At 45.3% G+C, this 14,330-nt stretch overlaps 1 protein-coding gene across 4 annotated transcripts in view; it reads left to right on the top strand.

Annotated features, from left to right (window-relative positions):
- NRXN3 (neurexin 3) overlaps window positions 1-14,330 on the top strand; it is a 512,486-nt gene that overhangs the window by 253,672 nt on the left and 244,484 nt on the right. The gene's annotated exons all lie outside the window — the stretch shown is intronic.

The following is a 14,330-nucleotide window of genomic DNA, read 5'->3' as shown; positions in this document are numbered from 1 at the left end:
TATAAGCATATAGACTCGCCGTCAGCTTGCTGCACGCCCGAAGGTCCACTGCGTGACCTCCAATGCAAATCCTTAAGGATATAAAGTTATTATCGGGCTTACTGTGCGCTGCTTGACCGTAATGAAATCACCACAATGTAAGAATTTTGACCATTTAATACCTTACGCGTCAACCCCTGAAGAAGAAGTGGTTTACACTTTGAAACGCGTAGGGTATTAAATGGTCAAAATTCTTACATTGTGGTGATTTCATTACGGTCAAGCAGCGCACAGTAAGCCCGATAATAACTTTATATCCTTAAGGATTTACATCTTCCCTTCAGCCAGAGCCACCGGACAACTACCCCTAATATCCCACATCATCCCGTCAGTCAAAGCCACCGGACTACTACCCCTAATATCCCACATCATCCCGTCAGCCAAAGTCACCGGACAACTACCCCTAATATCCCACATCATCCCATCAGCTAGAGCCACCGGACTACTACCCCTAATATCCCACATCATCCCGTCAGCCAAATCCACCGGACTACTACCCCTAATATCCCACATCATCCCATCAGCCAGAGCCACCAGACTACTACCCCTAATATCCCACATCATCCCGTCAGCCAAAGCCACCGGACTACTACCCCTAATATCCCACATCATCCCTTCAGCCAGAGCCACCGGACAACTACCCCTAATATCCCACATCATCCCGTCAGCCTGGGGTCAGAACCGGAGCGCTGAGTGGAACAGTCCTAACTTCCATACTGGGGATCCCTTTATGAGAGGCCTGGCGTCAGAACCAGAGTTCTGAGTGGATTTGCCCTGACTTCCATACCAATGATCCCTTTAATAGAAGCCTGGGGTGAGAATCAGCGCTGAGGGATTTGCCCTAACTTCCATACCGGAGATCCCTTTAAGAGAGGCCTGGGGTCAGTACCAAAGCGCAGAGTGGATTTGCCCTCACTTCCAAACCGGGGATCTCTTTAAGAGGGGCCTTGGGTCAGAACCAGAGCGCTGAGTGGATTTGCCCTGACTTGCATACCAATGATCCCTTTAATAGAATCCTGGGGTCAGAATCAGAGCGCTGAGGGATTTGCCCTAACTTCCATACAGGAGATCCCTTTAAGAGAGCCTGGGGTCAGTACCAGAGCATTTGAAGGCAATTGCCCTGACTCCCATACCAGGGATCCCTTTAAGAGAGGCCTGGGGTCAAAACCAAAGCGCTGGATGGATTTGCTCTGACTTCCATACCAATGATTCCTTTAAGAGGGAAGCTGTGCCTATGGGATGGAGGGTGTGTGATGGGTATATGAGCATGGGAGGGGGGATTCATTTCTGTCATCTGTTCTCTGCTCCTTTCTTGGGGCAGACAATGGCTGGGAGCTTATATTTACGGGGATGCTAGATTTCTCCCACCATGTCAGTGTCTGCTGAGGTGTTGTCAAGTGGGAAAATTTGCTCATAGCAACCAAACACAGCCCAGCTTCTTTTAACCAGCTCTGGTGAAATGAGACATGCTTATTGACTGGTTGCAAGGAAAACTGTTGCTCATAGCAACCAATCACAGCTCAGCTTCTTTTGAACAGCTCTGGTGAAATGAAAGGTGCTTCGTGATTGGTTGGTGATACACACACACACACATTCATTTTTATATATATATAGATATTCTTGTACATAGGGGCATTATTATAGTAGTTATATTCTTGTACATAGTGGCAGTATTATAGTAGTTATATTCTTGTACATACTGGGCAGTATTATAGTAGCTATATCATTTTATATAGGGGCAATATTATAATAGTTACATCCTTGTACATAGGGGCAGTATAGTAGTTATATTCTTGTACATAGTGGCAGTATTATAGTAGTTATATTCTTGTACATATTGGGCAGTATTATAGTAGCTATATCATTTTACATAGGGGCAATATTATAATAGTTACATCCTTGTACATAGGGGCAGTATTATAGTTATATTCTTATACATAGGAGCGGTATTATGGTAGTTATATTATACACAGCGGGCAGTATTATAGTAGTTATATTCTTAAACATAGGGAGCAGTATTATAGTAGTTATATTCTTATACATAGGGTGCAGTATTATAGTAGCTATATTCTTGTACATAGGAACAGTATTATAGTAGTTACAGTATATACTCGAGTAGAAGCCGACCCGAGTAGAAGCCGAGGCACCTACTTTTGCCACAGAAAGCTGGGTAAGCTTATTGACTCAAGTATAAGCCGGGCATGCATTGTTCCCACATACCTGTCCTGGTATTCATGGCTCCCTCATCACTGTCCTTGTATGAATGGCTCCGATACCCTATCCTTGTATGCATGGCTCCCCCGTCCCTGTCATTGTAATCATGCCCCCCCCGTCCCTGTCATTGTATGCATGCCTTCCCGTCCCTGTCCTGGTACATATGCCTCCCCTGTCTATGTCCTGGTATGCATGCCTCCCCTGTCAATGTATGCATGCCTCCCCCGTCCCGTTCCTGTATGCATGGCTCCTTATCCCCTATCCCTATTTGCATGTTTCCTATTGAAAAAAAACAAACATCCTACTCATATACATGGCGCCCTGGGTGCTGGCACTGCATCTCTTTCCGGCCGCCGGCGCCTGCAGCTCTTCCTGACGAGCGATCACATTGCCCCACTCATTAAGGTAATGACTATGCACTCCACGCCTAAGGGAGTGGAGAGCAGTGCATATTCATTACCTTAGTGAGCGGGGCCACGTGATCTCTCGGCAGGAAGAGCTGCAGGCGCCGGCGGCCGGAGCGAGATATACTGCCAGCACCCAGGGCACGCAGGTAGGTGAGTATGATGTGTGCTGGAATCCAGCGGCTGCAGCTAGCACTGTGCACTTTTACAGCAGCGGCACAGACTTTAGCCACAGCCGCCGGCTCCTGCCTCTGTGACCCGCTGCTCCCCCAACGGCTTTCTGGGACAATGACTCATGTATTAGCTGAGGGGGGTGTTTTTGGCACAAAAAAATGTGCTGAAAAACCCAGCTTAGACACGAGTATATAAGGTATATTCTTGTACATAGGTGCAGTGTTATAGAGTGAAAAAAAGTATTTAGTAAACCAGCAATTGTGCAAGTTCTCCCACTTAAAAAGATGTGAGAGGCCTGTAATTGACATCATAGGTAGACCACAACTATAAGAGTCAAAATGAGAAAACATATCCAGAAAATCACTTTGTCTGATTTATCAAGATTTAATTTGCTGGAAAATAAGTATTTGATCACCTAAAAACATGCAAGATTTCTGGCTCTCACAGACCTGTAACTTCTTTAAGAGGCTCCTCTGTCCTCCACTCATTACCCGTAGTAATGGCACCTGTTTGAGCTTGGTTTCAATATAAAAGACACCTGTCCACAACCTCAAACAGTCACACTCCAAACTCCACTATGGTGAAGACCAAAGAGCTGTCGAAGGACACCAGAAACAAAATTGTAGCCCTGCACCAGACTGGGAAGACTGAATCTGCAATAGGCAAGCAGTTTGGTGTTATGAAATCAACTGTGGGAGCAATAATAAGAAAATGGAAGACATAAAAGGCCATTGATAATCTCCCTCGATCAGGGGCTCCATTCAAGATCTCACCCCGTGGGGTCAAAATGATTACAAGAACGGTGAGCAAAAATCTCAGAACCACACGGGGGACCTAGTGAATGACCTGCATAGAGCTGGGACCACCGTAACAAAGGCTACCATCAGTAACACTACGTCGCCAGGGACTCAGATCCTGCAGTGACAGACGTGTCCCCCTGCATAAGCCAGTACATGTCCAAGCCCTTCTGAATTTTGCTAGAGAGCATTTGATTTATCCAGAAGAGTAGTGGGAGAATGTGTCATATTGTCTGGTCTCAGTTGCTTCCAAAGAACACCATACATACTGTGAAGCATGGGGGTGGCAACATCATGCTTTGGCGCTGGTTCTCTGCAAAGGGACCAGGACCACTGTTCCGTGTACTTGAGAGAAAGAATGGGGCCATGTATCGTGAGATTTTGAGTGCAAACCTCCTTCAATCAGCAAAGGCATTGAAGATGAAACGTGAATGGGTCTTTCAGAATGATAATGAACCCACACCTCCAGGGCAATGAAGGAGTGGCTTCGTAAGAAGCATATGAAGGTCCTGGAGTGGCTCCAGATCTCAAACCCATAGAAAACCTTTGGAGGGATTTGAAAGTCCGTATTTCCCAGCGACAGGCCCAAAACATCACTGCTATAGAGGAGATCTGCATGGAGGAATGGGCCAACATACCAACAACTGTCATTGCCAACAAATATAACAAAATATTGAGATGAACTTTTGTTAATGACCAAATACTTATTTTCCACCATAGTTTGCAAAATAAATCTTGCCAAATCAGACAAGGTGATTTTCTGTATCTGTTTTCTCATTTTGACTCTCATAGTTGTGGTCTACCTATGATGTCAATTACAGGCCTCTCTCTTTTTAAGTGGGAGATCTTGCACAATTGGTGGCTGACTAAATACTACTTTTCCCCACTGTATATTCTAGTAAATAGGAGCAGTATTATAGTAGTTATATTCTTGTACATAGGAACAGTATTATAGTAGTTATATCCTTGTACATATGGGGCAGTATTATAGTAGCTATATTGTTGTACATAGGGGCAGTATTATAGTGGTTATCTTGTTATACATAGGGGCAGTATTATAGTAGTTTTATTGTACATATGGGGCAGTATTATAGTAGTTATATATTGTTGTATATAGGGGCAGTATTCTAGTAGTTATATTGTTGTACCTAGGGGCAGTATTATAGGAGTTGTTTATAGGGGCAGTATTACAGCAGTTATATTTTATTTATGGACAGAGTAGGGATCAGGCTATGTGGTAGAAATTATGTCAGCCTCTTTGCCCAAATGTTGAGGTGTGGAGCACAGTAAAGATTTTGGGAGAAATTAGTGGAGTGATATAAATTCATGTTGGAACATTTGACATAGTAGACACATTGCAGAGCATTTATGTGGACAACCATGTTAAATTTTACACCAGGGACTTTCCTTACCAGAGTGAATAGGATATTAAATCTGTTCCCTGTCCTTATATATGATGGAGGCACATGATCTTGGAGTTATTATAAGGGTCTTCACCCTGTTAATTTTTGAGGACGGCCCCATTCATGGTTTTGGCTACAATGGCCATCAACGGTTTGCTCAGATTTGAAAAAAATGAAAAGAGATTTCCTGGTTCCCAGAAGAGTTGTCAAGTCTCCATGTACAGCACCCTGCAGATATGAGCGCAAACCTGTCAGCCATTTTGGAAGGATCTTTGTGCATCAGCGTCTAAAAGGTGGGTGTCATGACACTCTCACCTAGGGGCGGGACCTCGGGCCCGGCGTCACCACTTCCGGTGTCACGGCCGCTTCGGGGGTCCCGTCGGATAATAATAATAATCTTTATTTTTATATAGCGCTAACATATTCCGCAGCGCTTTACAGTTTTTGCACACATTTTCATCACTGTCCCCGATGGGGCTCACAATCTAAATTCCCTATCAGTATGTCTTTAGAATGTGGGAGGAAACCGGAGTGCCCGGAGGAAACCCACGCAAACACGGGGAGAACATACAAACTCCTTGCAGATGTTGTCCTTGGTGGGATTCGAACCCAGGACTCCAGCGCTGCAAGGCTGCAGCGCTAACCACACACGCACCTCTCGTACCTAGTCCCATGGCTGCGCAGTGTTCCTGGTGCGCACTCACGCTCTACTCAGCTCTGTCTCCAGTCTGTTCCTCTCTATGGTCCTGGGGGACCTGACCTGGAAGCCCTAGTGCTCATGTGCTACAGTGCCTTGCAAAAGTATTCGGCCCCCTGGAACCTTTCAACCTTTTCCCACATATCATGCTTCAAACATAAAGATACCAAATGTAAATTTTTGGTGAAGAATCAACAACAAGTGAGACACAATTTTGAAGTTGAACGAAATTTATTGGTTATTTATATTTTTGTGGAAAGTCAAAAACTGAAATTTGGGGCGTGCAATATTATTCAGCCCCTTTAACTTAATACTTTGTTGCGCCATCTTTTGCTGTGTTTACAGCTGCAAGTCGCTTGGGGTATGTCTATCAGTTTTGTACATCGAGAGACTGAAATTCTTGCCCATTCTTCCTTGGCAAACAGCTCGAGCTCAGTGAGGTTTGATGGAGATCGTTTGTGAACAGCAGTTTTTAGCTCTTTCCACAGATTGTCGATTGGATCTCAGGTCTGTACTTTGACTTAGCCATTCTAACACCTGGATACGTTTATTTGTGAACCATTCCATTGTAGATTTAGCTTTATGTTTGGGATCATTGTCTTGTTCGAAGACAAATTTCTGTCCTAGTCTCAGGTCTTTTGCAGACTCCAACAGGTTTTCTTCAAGAATGGTCCTGTATTTGGCTCCATCCATCTTCCCATCAATTTTAACCATATTCCCTGTCCCTGCTGAAGAAAAGCAGGCCCAAACCATGTTGCTGCCACCACAATGTTTGAGTGAGGATGGTGTGTTCAGGGTGATGAGCTGTGTTGCCTTTACGCCAAACATATAGTTTGGCATTGTTGCCAAAAAGTTCGATTTTGTTTTCATATGACCAGAGCACCTTCTTCCACATGTTTGGTGTGTCTCCCAGGTGGCTTGTTGCAAACTTTAAACGACAGTTTTTATGGCTATCTTTGAGAAATGGCTTTCTTCTTGCTACTCTTCTATAAAGACCAGATTTGTGCAGTGTGCGAATGATTGTAGTCCTATTGACTGACTGTCCCACCTCAGCTGTAGATCTCTGCAGTTCATCCAGAGTGATCATGGGCCTCTTGGCTGCATCTCTGATCAGTCTTCTCCTTGTTTGAGATGAAAGTTTAGAGGGACAGCCAGGTCTTGGTAGATTTGCAGTGGTATGATACTCCTTCCATTTCCATATGATCACTTGCACAGTGCTCCTTGGGATGTTTAAAGTTTTGGAAATCATTTTGTATCCAAATCTGGCTTTAAACTTCTCCACAACAGCATCACGGACCTGCCTGTTGTGTTCCTTGGTCTTCATGATGCTCTGTGCTTCAAACAGAACCTTGAGACTATCACAGAGCAGGTGCATTTATACGGAGACTTGATTACACGCAGGTGGATTATATTTATCATCACTAGTCATTTAGTACAACTTTGGATCATTCAGAGATCCACAATGAACTTCTGGAGTGAGTTTGCTGCACTGAAAATAAAGGGGCTGAATAATATTGCACGCCCCACTTTTCAGTTTTTGGCTTTCCACAAAAACTTAAAAGAACCAATAAATTTCGTTCAACTTCACAATTGTGTTCCACTTGTTGATTCTTCACCAAAAAATTTTACATTTGGTATATTTATGTTTGAAGCATGATATGTGGGAAAAGGTTGAAAAGTTCCAGGGGGCCGAATACTTTCTCAAGGCACTGTATTTCAGGCTTCCTCTCCCTATGGGAGTTGCCTGATTATTGTGCTTCCTGGCTTGGTCTGCTTTGTCTTTGCTTGGCTGCACGCTGTATTCGGGTCCTCTGCCTTGTGCTCTGTGCCTGTACCCTGCCTTGTTGCTCTGTGCATGTACTCTGCTTGCCATGCTTCCTAGTATCTACTCTCTGCCTTGTGTCCTGTCGTGCCTGTTGGCACATCTCCTGCCTTGCTCTGTACTCGGGCATGCTTCTAAGCTCGTGCTCTGCCTAACCCTGTACTCTTGCGTGCTCCCTTGCACGCGTCCTGCTCCCGGACGTGCTTGTCTGTGTGTGCCATACGTGCTCGTGTGTACTTGCCTTGCACTACCCAGTATCTAGCGCAGTCCCGTGTACACGCCTTGTATTGTTCTGTGCCCTCCGTGCTCCCATACACTCGCCCTGTACCATCCTGTGCCCCTGTGTCCTTGCTTTGCACATTCCTGTTTCCTGCAGACACACGCACTCGTGTCTCCTGTGAGCCAGCCACCTGGTGCCAGCAGTCGTGGTACCTTACCCCTTGGTCTTGCCCCTTACACTTCCTGTATAGGAGGTGGTCCTCACTAGGTCAGCCCGCCCTGGGTGGGTTGGTGCCTCGACCCAGAGAGTCCACTACAGGAGTCGTCACAGTGGGGACTGAGGCGTGGAGTGGCATGTGTATTGTCAACAGTTTCCGGTGGCCACAAAGTTGCCTATCTCGCTGTATGGTTTCTCTCTAGGGGTACAGAGGTAGCCATTATACCCCATGGGTCAGATAGTGGCCCAGCAGCCTGATATAATGTCCCATATCCTTCCATTGAGGCCGATTCGGAGGCTTGCCCCCAGAGTGGAGCTTCAGCCGGAGCGTGACTCTGGCCTTGTGGTGTCACCATGGTTCTCGGTCAGTGTCAGGGCAATTCTCCTTCCTCTTGCCTCGTCTCACATTGCTGGAGACTGATCTAGTGTCTTCTGAGTTGTAGCGCTAACTGCTGCTGGTATCGTCAGTGCGAAGCATTGTCACGAGCGAGGAGGTCGTGTTGATGTTACCCGCAGCCTGAGCTCTCTGACTTTGTTGCCATGGTGACGGCTAATGGAATGTGCAGCCATTTTGTGTGAGCAGCGAGAGAGCAAGGTAAAATGGAGGAAAAATAGAAACCTGGAAGGTGCATGCAGGAGATGGAGCAGAACGTCTACCAGAAACATCGCTTTATTGCATCCACATAGTGAGGACAGCGGCTGATGTCACACTACAACCATCATCCGCAACATTCCTACAGAGTTCTCCTTGTTGAGGCAAAGATGGTGACATTCCTGCCATCATGAGATGAGTGGAGACAATGTCTTCTCTTTCCTGTACATGGCTTAATCTTTTCAATGTCACCTCCGCACACAATCAGGAACTAGGCCCATGATCCGGGTATAATGTACGCCATTGTGGGTTTTGGTTACTAATTATTGGGATGTGTATTGGGGTCCCAGGTCAGTAACTCTCTGGCACAGTATGCTAATGTGGCGTTTTTGTGCAGTTTTCTCCATCAGTTTCCATACTGTGGAGGTGTGAGAAATTATTCCTGCGTGGAGACGCTGTAGACCATTTCACATGCCCGCTGCCCTTATGCACCAACGGCAATAAAAATGCATTTATCCCCATGCATCTGCTCTGTGCTAGAGTGGCCGATCATTACAGAGCTTCATATTTAGCCGGATTGAAAAGGATTTTAAGACTGGGTCACAACCACTTCTCTATGAATGGACCTTTACACTAATAATAACTACAAAAGATGAAAGCAACATTCAAGAGGAGGCGTCCTTCCTGATAAAGACCAGAAGATGGCAGCAGAACACAAGAACTGTGTCATTAACATCTGATAGACCTCCAGAGATCTCATCCCTCACTAATGATAAAAACTGGACCCAGCGAGACCACCAGAGATATCATCTCTAACTTATGATGATAACCAGGCCCGAACAATACCATCAGAAATATGCCTAATATCTAATAATAACTGGACCGATTGAGGCCAGCAGAGATCTCATCCTTAATATCTGATAACCAGACCCAGCGAGACCACCAGAGATATCATCCCCGTCATCTGACTATTCCAGTCATCTGATGATAATCGGTCCCAGCGAGACCACCAGAGATATCATCCCTAATATCTGATAACCCAACCCAGCGAGACCACCACAAATATCTTTCATAATATCTGATAATAACCAGACCTTCACCTTCTGTTCTTCACAAGTACCCAAGTTGCAAAAGAACTGGATAAGATCAAAGTTTTGAAGGCTGCAGGTCCTGACGGCATCAGTGCAAGGCTAATCAGAACCTGCGGGCACCAGCTGAGTGAGATCATTACATATCTGTTCAATATGAGCCTGAGAATAGGTATAGTGGAAATTGTGGAAATTATCTTGTGTGGTACCAGTTCCGAAGAAACCTTATCCAAAAGACCTTAATGATTATAGACCTGTAGCATCATCACACCTGATGAAGGTACTAGAGAGATTGGTTCTCACACGTCTCCGTCCTCTAGTCAGCTCGGATATGGACCCTCTCCAGTTTGCCTACAGGCCGGGCATTGGTGGGGATGATGCCATTATCCACCTTCTAGATAGGACTCTCTCACCTGGAGAAACCTGGGAACACTGTGAGAATAATGTTCTTCGATTTCTCTAGTGCTTTTAATACCAAACAGCCAGGTCTTCTGAGAGACAAGCTGGGCCTTGTTGGCGTGGACCTCCAACTCTCCACCTGGATCCTTAACTACCTCACGAACCGACCTCAGTTTGTAAAGGTTTGGGACAGTGTGTCAGACACGGTGATCTGCAATACAGGGGCACCTCAAGGTACAGTTCTTGCCCCTTTTCTCTTCATACTGTACACTGTGGATTTTAAGTGCAATTCATCTAGCTGCTACTTGCAGAAGTATTCTGATGACTCTGCAATAGTAGGCCTCATCACAGGAGGAGATGAAAGAGAGTACAGAGATACTAACCAAGCTTTTGTGGAGTGGTGTCAGAGGAACCACCTTAGGATTAATTCCGGGAAGACCAAGGAATTGGTGGTGGACTTTCGCAAAGGAAAAAATACACTAGTAGTGGTGAACATTCAGTGAAATGATATTGAGATAGTCGACACCTATAAGTACCTTGGTGTGATCCTCAATAATAAGCTTGACTGGGCCCATCACTTGGATGCAGTGTACAGGAAGGGCCACAGTAGGCTTTATCTGCTCGGAAGGCTGAGAGCCTTCAGAGTTAGGGGGTCACTCCTTGCATCCTTCTTCAACTCTGTGGCATCAGTCATCTTCTTTGGTGTGGCGTGCTGGGGTAGTGGCATATCAACCAGGGACAGGAATAGGCTGGACAAACTGATTAGAAGGGCCAGCTCTGTCCTGGGATGCCCCCTTGATCCAGTTCAGGAAGTAGGCGACAGGAGGATACGGGCCAAGGTGAGCTACATGGTGCAGAATGATTCCCATCCCATGCATGAGACCGTGACAAAGATGTGCAGTACTGTCAGTGACCGGCTACTTCATCCTAAATGTGAGAGGTAGCGCTATCGAAAGTCCTTCCTTCCTGCTGCAGTTAGGCTGTATAACCAGCACTGTCCAAAACGGAGAACGACCCAAACAGTGAACTGATCCAAAGTTGTGATAGTCCGGTTATATCTTTTTTTTTTTTTTCGTATATGTACCTACCTACTGTCAATGTAATGCCTTTATGCATCTGTATCTGTACTTGATCCTGCCTTGCTGCTGTAATGCTCTGAATTTCCCCATGGTGGGACGATTAAAGGATTATCTTACCTAGCGAGACCACCAGAGATCTCAAACCCTAATATCTGATAACCGGACTCAGTGAGACCACCAAAGATATCATCCCTAATATATGATAATAACCTGACCCAGCAAGACCACCCGAAATATCATCGCTAATATCGAATAACCGGACCAGAGATCTCGTCTCTAATATCTGATAATAATCATACCCGGCGAGACAACCAGAGATATCATCCCTGTCATCTGATAATAACTGGACCCAGGGAGACCACCCCAGATATAATCCCCATCATTTGAGATAATCGGACCCAGTGGGATCACAAGAGCTATCATCCCTGTCATATGATAATAACGGGACCCTGCGAGACCACCCAAGATATCATCCCTGTCTTCTTATCAGACCCTGCCAGACCACCAGATATCGCTCTAATATCTGATAATAATCAGTCTGAGGGAGACGAACAGAGATATGATCCCCATCATCTGATAACCAGACCAAGCAAACCCACTAGAGATATCCCCGTCATCTGATAACTGGACCTAGCAAGACCACCTAAGATGTCATCCCTGTCATCTGATAATAACCGGAGCCGACAGGGCCATCAGAGATCTCATCCCTAATATCGGATAACTGAATCCAGCGAGTTCACAAGAGATATCATCTCCATCACCTGATAATAACCGGACCCTGCGAGACCACTCAAGATATCATCACTGTCATCTGATCACCGGACCCTGCCAGACCACCAGATATTGCTCTAATATCTGATAATAATCAGTCTGAGTGGGACGACCAGAGATATCATCCCCATCATCTAATAACCGGACCAAGCAAAACCACTAGAGATATCATCCCCGTCATCTGGTAATAAATGGACCTAGCAAGACCACCCAATATATCATCCCTTTCATCTGATAATCGGACCCGACAGGGCCACCAGAAATCTCATCCCTAATATCTGATAACTGGATTCAGCGAGTTCACCAGAGCTATCATCCCCATCATCTGATATTAACCGGACCCAGCGAGACCACTAGAGATATCATCCTTATTTGATAACCAGACCCTGCGAGACCACTAGAGATATCATCCTTATTTGATAACCAGACCCTGCGAGACCACTGACCCCGTCGTCATTTGATCGACGGGGATGATATCTTATTGAAGCGCATATTCATTTAGCGTAACTGCACAAACCTGACAGCGCAAAACGTCTTGACTGCATCTATATCACAGTTCCACATGAGCAGCCTAATTACATTAGCCCACGCCACTAAGATATACAGGGTCTGTCTTGAGTCTTTGCAAGATTTTTTATAGTCTGAAGAAGGTCAGGAAAAGTGACCGAAACGTAATGTAAAATGTAAATCTTGTGGATTACTAAGCTGTGAATAAAATGAATCCTCTTTTTTTTTTTTCTGCATCTGGGAGTGCCGGACTATTTTCTTTGTCTGATTGGGACTGGTATCCTTTTCTGTGCACCCCGTACCTAATCTTCGGAGTGACGTGTCTTTTTGTCATATGATAATAACCAGACCTAGGAAGAAATATTCCTGGGAAAACAACGCACCAATGACTGGTCGCTGACTAATCCATATATCACAGGCAAAGTTACAATTTTATGCTCATTGACAAAACGGTGTCACAAAAAACGGCTTGTTTGAAAATGTATTAATGATTAAATAAAGTAATGGGGGATTGGGGACGTTAATCCCTTTTAATACTTAGAAATCCAAGCAGACACTCAACCATCATGTGATGCGTCTGAGTCCGAAATTATTCTGGAGCCGAAAAACGACCCCCAACATCCAGTCAATGTCATTAAGGGTGAGGATTCTTGGGGTGATGATCCAGTCCCGGAGCCCTGATCTCACATCATCCAGTTGTCTGAGATCACAGGAAGAGACAGAAGGATCCGCACAAGCTTCATACACAGAAGATCTGGAGTCAGGTCTCCAAAATTTTTGGCACAACCTCCTGCCGAGATCCTCCATAGCCTGTGTACAAGTGACGAGAAGAAGTGATGGAGGCGACAGGCGGTCACCAGATACTGATAATGTAGGCTACGTGTGGTCACCAGATACTGATGATGGAGGCAACAGATGGTCACCAGATACTGATGATGGAGGCAAAGAGGTGGTCACCAGATACTGGTGATAAAGGCGACGGACGGTCACCAGGTACTGATGATGGAGGTGAAGAGGCAGTCACCAGATACTGATGTGGAGGTGACCAGATACTGATGATCCAGGCAATGGGCGGTCACCAGATACTGATGTAGGCGAAGAGGCGGTCACCAGTTACTGATGTGGAGGTGACGGGTGGTCACTAGATACTGATGGGATTTATATTTCTCTTTTCTTCAGTCATATTGTATTTTGTGAATTGATGATAAACCATTAACCCTTCTATATATGAAGCTTCTGACTCTGCAGCATTTATTCTGCAGCTATTCACAGACTGTGGCTCCATGTCCCACAGAGTAGGAATAGTTGAGGACTTAAAGGAGTTTTCCCATGAACAAAGTTTAATTTTAATCAATAAATCTTGTAGTAATAATTTCCACAATTGCTCTGTCCCCACATGAGGCGAATGGAGGTGTAGTTGGTTGGGGCTGGGAGAGATTCCTACCTTCCATTTCCTCGATGCAGAGCAGACAGGACCATTGTTGCTGTATTGCTGTTCATGCGTCCGAAGAGATGATACACACCAAGGATTGTGAAGTCCAGACTTGTTTATTGGAAATCTGGACATGCAGCGTAAGATTGGTAATGCAGTACTTCTCCAGACATGCAGATGTAACAACCAAGGTGATACAGCAAAGTGTGTGCAGCACTTGTGCAGCAAATGTGCAACAAATGTGGTAAAAAAACCTGATGTACAGCTAGGTACATGCGCGTTTCTCTCGGGTGAAGTGAAACTAAGAATGGCAGCCAGCAGGAAGAGAAGGAGTGACTGACCCGGAAGTGGAAGGCATGTGCTAGAATTAATTAGCTGCAGGCTGCCATACAGAAAAAGGACAGCAGGTGGCAGCAGACCAAATGCAAGACTTATACAAAGAATGGTAATATAATTCAATCTAGTAAACCATATAA

This window comes from Dendrobates tinctorius, unplaced genomic scaffold, assembly GCF_039654945.1.
Source record: "Dendrobates tinctorius isolate UK_male_01 unplaced genomic scaffold, ASM3965494v1 ptg000010l, whole genome shotgun sequence".
NCBI classification, from domain to species: domain Eukaryota; kingdom Metazoa; phylum Chordata; class Amphibia; order Anura; family Dendrobatidae; genus Dendrobates; species Dendrobates tinctorius.
This window is presented reverse-complemented; position numbering and strand designations above follow the sequence as displayed.